We start from the raw sequence: 6,263 nt of genomic DNA on the forward strand, positions 1-6,263 counted from the left end.
GGCCGAAGAAGATGACGATAAGTCGGGCCACACAGGCCACATTAGAAGGCAAGGGAGCACGCCAGGACTCATGTGTCCAAACCAAAGAGTTCGTGAATCACAGCCACAATCTTGTGGACAGAGAGATCCTGGACGTAACCAACCCGGACATTGACGAACGCAGTGAGCATCAGACGAGCTACTTGGTAAGCAAGGAGCTCATAAAAAGCTATGTGCGAGAAGAAAAATACAGAAGAGAGCGAGAGGCGGAACGCGAAAGACAACGAGAAGCCGCCCTTGCCAACCGTGAACGCCAGCGCCAACGACGCTGGCAACTCGGTAAATAAAGAGAAGGAGAACATAACAAGCAGTTCTGGCCGGGTTTTGCAGGTTTTCCTTGGCCGCTAAGGTGAATACCGGAACTGTCCCCTACAAACTCCTGCAAATCAATTCCCAATTGGGAGAAATCCCCCCCCCCCTTCCTTGCACCCCAGCAAAAAATAATAAACAGTGCCAAAACAGAACAACTTCAACCCCATGGCTGAAAAGAGCCCAACGCACGCTCTATAACAGCCCGCCCTTCTCCATCTGAGAAGGGAATGAAAAGTGCAAAAAAAAAGTTCGTCAACCAATCTCAGGGAACACCCGATGAAGACGCCGAGATACGACGTCGAAATATCGTGTTGGGAAGACACGGACCACCGGCAGTACACCCGATTCTACGAGATGACAACAAATCGCCGGGAAAGTCTTACAAATTATAATCTTTGGTCTTGTCGTGACACTGTCTTTCTCTCTGCGCAGTCTGATACATTCTTAGTTGGAGTGTGGTAGGTGATGGACGTATTCAGTAGTGCTGTTTTGACTTGTGATGGTGTCTGCTGGATGAAGAAGATTGTGAAGCACAGCAAGGATGAGTAAGACGAATACATTAGAAACCAAAGAGATGTATATTTTGAGTAATATTATTTCTGAAGAGAGGTAGTTTGAGGTAAGACTGTAGCACTGCGCAGCTAGGAATGATTATTGTCAGCTTGTTAACTTGCTCAGAGCAGAGAGAAAGGCCACCCTACTTCCCTGATTCGTGCATTAACATATTAACTGATTAATCTGTTTGCTTTTTATAGAAATTCTCCGTTAACATTGTACCCTCTTTAAATCATTGTTCACTTTGTAAGGCATAGTACTGTTCAGACCTGTGTTATGTGTGAAGATCACGTGAAGTATTACTCTGTAGTTTTGAATATATACTTCATTCTAAAATTGTTGTCTTGAAATATCTTTTCATAGCAACAGCTACTCGCCCCATCCCAGTGTCATCATTACGCGTTATCACATCTCACAGTTTGAATATAGTTTGGAAATTTTATTTACAAATAGAAATCTAGCTTAGCTGCTGTCTGCTTGCTGTTGTGTTTTCGAGAAATCTGCAACAAAGTTGTCAAGACGCGAGGTAAGTGGAAATTTTGATTAAGGTCAGATAATTGTTTTACTTCAGTCACGCCTGTAATATAAAGACAAGTTACATTCAGATCAGTTACAGCTCAGTTAACGTAAGGTTCTGTTTTAGCACACGGGTTTAAGTAGGATCACAGTTTATGGGACATAGTTTTTGGCAATACACAGATTTTATAGAGTGCGAGGTGAAGTTGGGCTGAATTTCATAAAGAAACAAATGTAGCGGGGAGGTTACAGCCTACAACCTTTATTTTCTTTGAGCAATAGTTCTAAGTCTTCTAATCTCCGTAATGTGTGTTCGAAAAGAATCAGATGTTCAACAAAAGTAGAACTGTACACATTCTCTCCACCTTTGTTTAGCAGGTGCTCTTTATTTCTGTCATTAACTTTCTCCCCGTCTGTCCTGTGTAATAGTTGCGGCAGTCATTACATGTAATTTTTTTTTACAGAGAAAGCAACCTTGGAGCCATATTTATTGTTGAAGTCTACTTATTTCATGCAATACATTTCCCAGTGGAGGTACAGAAATAAAATTAGTCTCACTTCCTGTCCTCAAGCTGTTGTTGCCCAAACTTGAACACTTAACAGCTGTTTTTTTTTTCTTTACGATATGATCAACCAAACTAGACGTCGTAACCGTTGTTAATTGTAATGGATTTAATTACGGGTGTTTCTTTTTGGAAACAATGGAATTCCAAAGGAGTGCGCACTACGCGAAGTATTGCAGAGTGGAAAAAAGCGGTTTAATGGGTTTGTGCATGACGTAAGTCAGTTGGAATGATCTTATCTGCTAAAGGAGATTTACGGAGAATGTTGAAACTGCTTTTGTTGTTAAGTAATCTTAGTTACAATTCCAAAATATTAAGTCCTCCATTATCGTTCTGTATTTCTTTTGTGAAATTGATTTTCTCATGAAAGCTGTTAAAAGCACGGAATATTAGTAGTAGATCTTGGGCACTGCCATTAAACACTGCGAGTATGTAGACTATGTAACGAGCACAGAAAGGAATCATACTCTTCAAAACAAGATTACTCTTGAAAAAATTTTCTTCTAACGCATTTACAATATTATCTCATGAATAAGTCCGTCGGAATTCACAATGGACATGAATGGATGCAGGTGATCAAACAAGGTTCTGGCGTACGTATCACTTGTCGCTGAAGTATCTAGATACATGAAGGGTCCCATATCACTCCAACTGCACACGACACGGACTATTACAGTGCCGTCCGCTCGATACTACTTGAAACGAGACTCGTCCGACCAGGTAATATGTTTCCAGTCATCAACAGTCCAATGTCGCTGTTGACGGGCCCAGGCGATGCGTAAAGCTATGTGTCGTACAGTCGTCAAGGGTACACGACTGGGCCTCCGACTCCGAAAGCCCACACAGATGATGTTTCGTTGAATGGTTCGCACGCTGACACTTTTTGATGGCCCAGCATCGAAATCTGGGGAAGGCTTGCACTTCTGTCACGTTGAACGATTCTCTTCAGTCGTCGTTGGTCCCATTCCTGCAAGATCTTTTTCCGGCCGCAGCGATGTCTTACCGGATTCCTGATATTCACGGTACATTCGTGATATGGTCTACGGGAAAATCCACATTTCATGGCTACCTCGGAGATGCTTTGTCCCATCACTCGTGCGCCGACTATAACACCACGTTGAAACCCACTTCGATCTCGATAACCTGCCACTGTAGCAGCAGTAACCGATCTAACAACTGCGCCAGACACTTGTTATCGTATATAGGCGTTGCTGACCGTAGCGCCGTATTCTGCCTGTTTGCGTATCTCTGTGTTTCGATGTGCACGCCTATACCTGTTTTCTTTGCACTATCAGTGCATATCTCAACATTCTTTCGAGGTCACTAGCGTAAGTCACCTATATTTCCTTCTCGTGAAGACGATTTTATAAACTCTGAAACCATTATAAAGAGGTTTTAATAAACCATCCAATTTGCAACTGATTAGCTCTTGTATTTCTACAAGAAGATTTCATTCTACTCTTGCTGCTCCAGCCACGTACAAAATTTTAAAAATTGAAGTTGAAGTGAAGCCAGCGGGAGCGCAACGATAACATTACCTTAAACGGCCCCAGACTGGCAACAGTGGCGTCAGACACGGTGGCAAGAATAAATAAGGATGGCAGATGCAACCACAGCTGAGTCATCGGTTGAAAATGACCGAGAACAACTCGGTTGAAAGGTCATGGATACGGAACTACTTGACGCAGCTGGAAGAGCGAGAAAATTTTACGAAATTTATATTGCAATGAAATTGTGCATTCAAGCGCAAGATTATATAATGATAGGACAAAGATTCCGAAATCAGATGTTGAGCTATAAAACATTTCAGTGGCAGATGTGAACGCTGCAATTAAACTGCTGGTTAAAACTGATGAAATTTCAGAAAGGTAGAAAATTTGGTAAGTTGAAAGACCCGTGGGGAGTTTCGTAAAGAACATTAGTTAACGACTGACTGAAACAAAAGAAAGGGATGCAAGAGAAGCCAAATGGGTAGATTGGAGAAATGAAACAAGGAAGAGTGCAGGGCATCAAACAGGCAAAAAGTCAAGACCTAGTAGAAAGCTTTGGATAACACACGAGAGACTGAATTTCATTGAAGAAACGGAGAACATTAAATCGCAGCTAATGAGATGGTTAAAAGGCAATATACTCATCTAAATACCGACAGGAAGTGCAAAATTACAAAGCAGAAGTGACAAGATCAGAAACGCAAGGCTTTAGAAGCATGCGTAGCTAGGGGAAATAGAAATGCCACCTATAGGTAAAATTAAGGTGACCTTTGGAGAAACGAGGAGCAGCCGTAACGTTATGAATATCAAGAGCTCGGATGACAAGCCAATATTAAGCCTGAATGGAAAGGTGGAAGGTGAAAGGAGTATATGTAAGGGATATGTACGTGGAGAGAACATTATAGAAAGGGAAGAGGAAGTGGATGAAGATGAGGTGGGAGACATGAAACTGCTAGATGAATTTCACAGTACACCAAAACATGTGAGTCGTAATAAGGCGCCTGGAGTAGACATCTCCCTAGAATTATTGAGACCCTTGAAAGAACTAACCATGACAAAAATATTCCACTTAATATACAAAATACAGAAACAGGCAAAATACCCTCACACTTCAAAAAGAGCGTAATAATTCCAATTTCGAAAAAATGAAATGATAATTAAATGGACACCCTAGCTGCAGACAGGCGTTTATGTACTTCATTGGGGACATGTTGAAAATGTGTGCCCCGACCGGGACTCGAACCCGGGATCTCTTGCTTACATGGCAGACGCTCTATCCATCTGAGCCACCGCGGGCACAGAGGATAGTGCGTCTGCAGGGACTTATCCCTTGCACGCTCCTCGTGAGATCCACATTCCCAACATGTCCACACCACTACATTCGTAGTGCGCGTGCAAGGGATAAGTCCCTGCAGACGCACTATCCTCTGTGCCCGCGGTGGCTCAGATGGATAGAGCGTCTGCCATGCAAGCAGGAGACCCCTGGTTCGAGTCCCGGTCGGGGCACATATTTTTAACATGTCCCCAATGAAGTACATAAACGCCTGTCTGCAGCTAGGGTGTCCATTTAATTATCATTTCATTTCTAGCAAAGCTGCATGGTCATCCACGGTAACTGTTCTTTCGGGAACAGATACTACCGTCATATACAATTTCGAAAAAGGCGGACGTGGGCACACCCCATTACGGAACTACAAATTTAGTAAGATAAGGGTGCGAAAGAGTAACACAAAAAATAGAAATATTGATAGAAGCCGAATCGTGGAAGAGCAGTTAGAGTTTCAGACAAACGTAGGAACGCGCAAGGCAATATTGACATTACCACTTACACAGATGACAGGCTGAAGAAAGAAAAACCTGCATTTAATCTACTAGCTAGTTCCCCACCAGCGCACACTGCACTGCAGAATGAAAACTCATTCTGGAATCAGTCCCCCAGGTGGTGGCTAAACACTGTTTCCACAATATGCTTTCTTCCAGGAGTGACAGTCCCGCAAGTTTTGTAGGAGAGCTTCTTTGAAGTTTCGAAGGTAGGAGATGAAGTACTGGAGAAAGTGAAGCTGTGAAGATGGATTGGGAGCTGTACTTGGGTAGCGCAGCTGAGCTCCAGTCTGGGACACAGTTTTAATCTGCCAGGAAGTTTCCTGAGTTTATAGCCTCTTTATATATAAAGAAAACTTTAAAAATGTTGACTGTAATATATTAGCGGGAACTCACTAGGTATCAGGGATAGAATGTAGTGAGTGATAGCGTGTCTACAGCATGTACAGAACCTGAAGTGCAGTTCTAAGGGTCAGAGGACATCCAAAGGACACATGAATACGGAAGAGGGTGAGACAGGGTTACAGACAATCCACCGTGTTATCCAGTCTGTTCATGGCACAAGTAGTAAAGGAAATCAGAAATTTGGAAAGTGAACTAAAATTGAGGTAGAAGAAATTAAATTTGAGGTTTGCAGTTGACAATATCACTCTCCGAAAGAAGGCAAATTATGTGAATGATCCAGAGGAACGGAATGTGGTGTGTCTAGTAAAGGGGGTATAAGTGGAACACCAGCTGTGGTGAGTGATACATCCCATTCCTTGAATGAGATGTATCACGTCCTTAAATACATATGTCATAGAAAAGATGTCCAAGACAGACCAGTCGATGAGTAGTGAGCACCCCACTGTTGGGAGGTGTTTTAAATCGTAGGTGCTGATACCAGAGCTAATGATCCACTCACTGGTATAGAAGTGGGTCAGACAACACTGTCTGCTAAGGTGGTGACAGAGCTTCCATGGACTGA

The 6,263-nt window shown here is 42.7% G+C and overlaps 1 non-coding gene across 1 annotated transcript; it reads right to left on the minus strand.

Annotated features, from left to right (window-relative positions):
• Positions 1-4,697: 4,697 nt before the first annotated feature.
• Positions 4,698-4,772, minus strand: Trnat-ugu (transfer RNA threonine (anticodon UGU)). The gene has a single exon. It is a non-coding gene; the product is annotated as a tRNA-Thr (tRNA).
• Between the last annotated feature and the right edge of the window lie 1,491 nt (positions 4,773-6,263).

This window comes from Schistocerca serialis, chromosome 9 (genome assembly GCF_023864345.2).
Source record: "Schistocerca serialis cubense isolate TAMUIC-IGC-003099 chromosome 9, iqSchSeri2.2, whole genome shotgun sequence".
NCBI lineage: Eukaryota > Metazoa > Arthropoda > Insecta > Orthoptera > Acrididae > Schistocerca > Schistocerca serialis.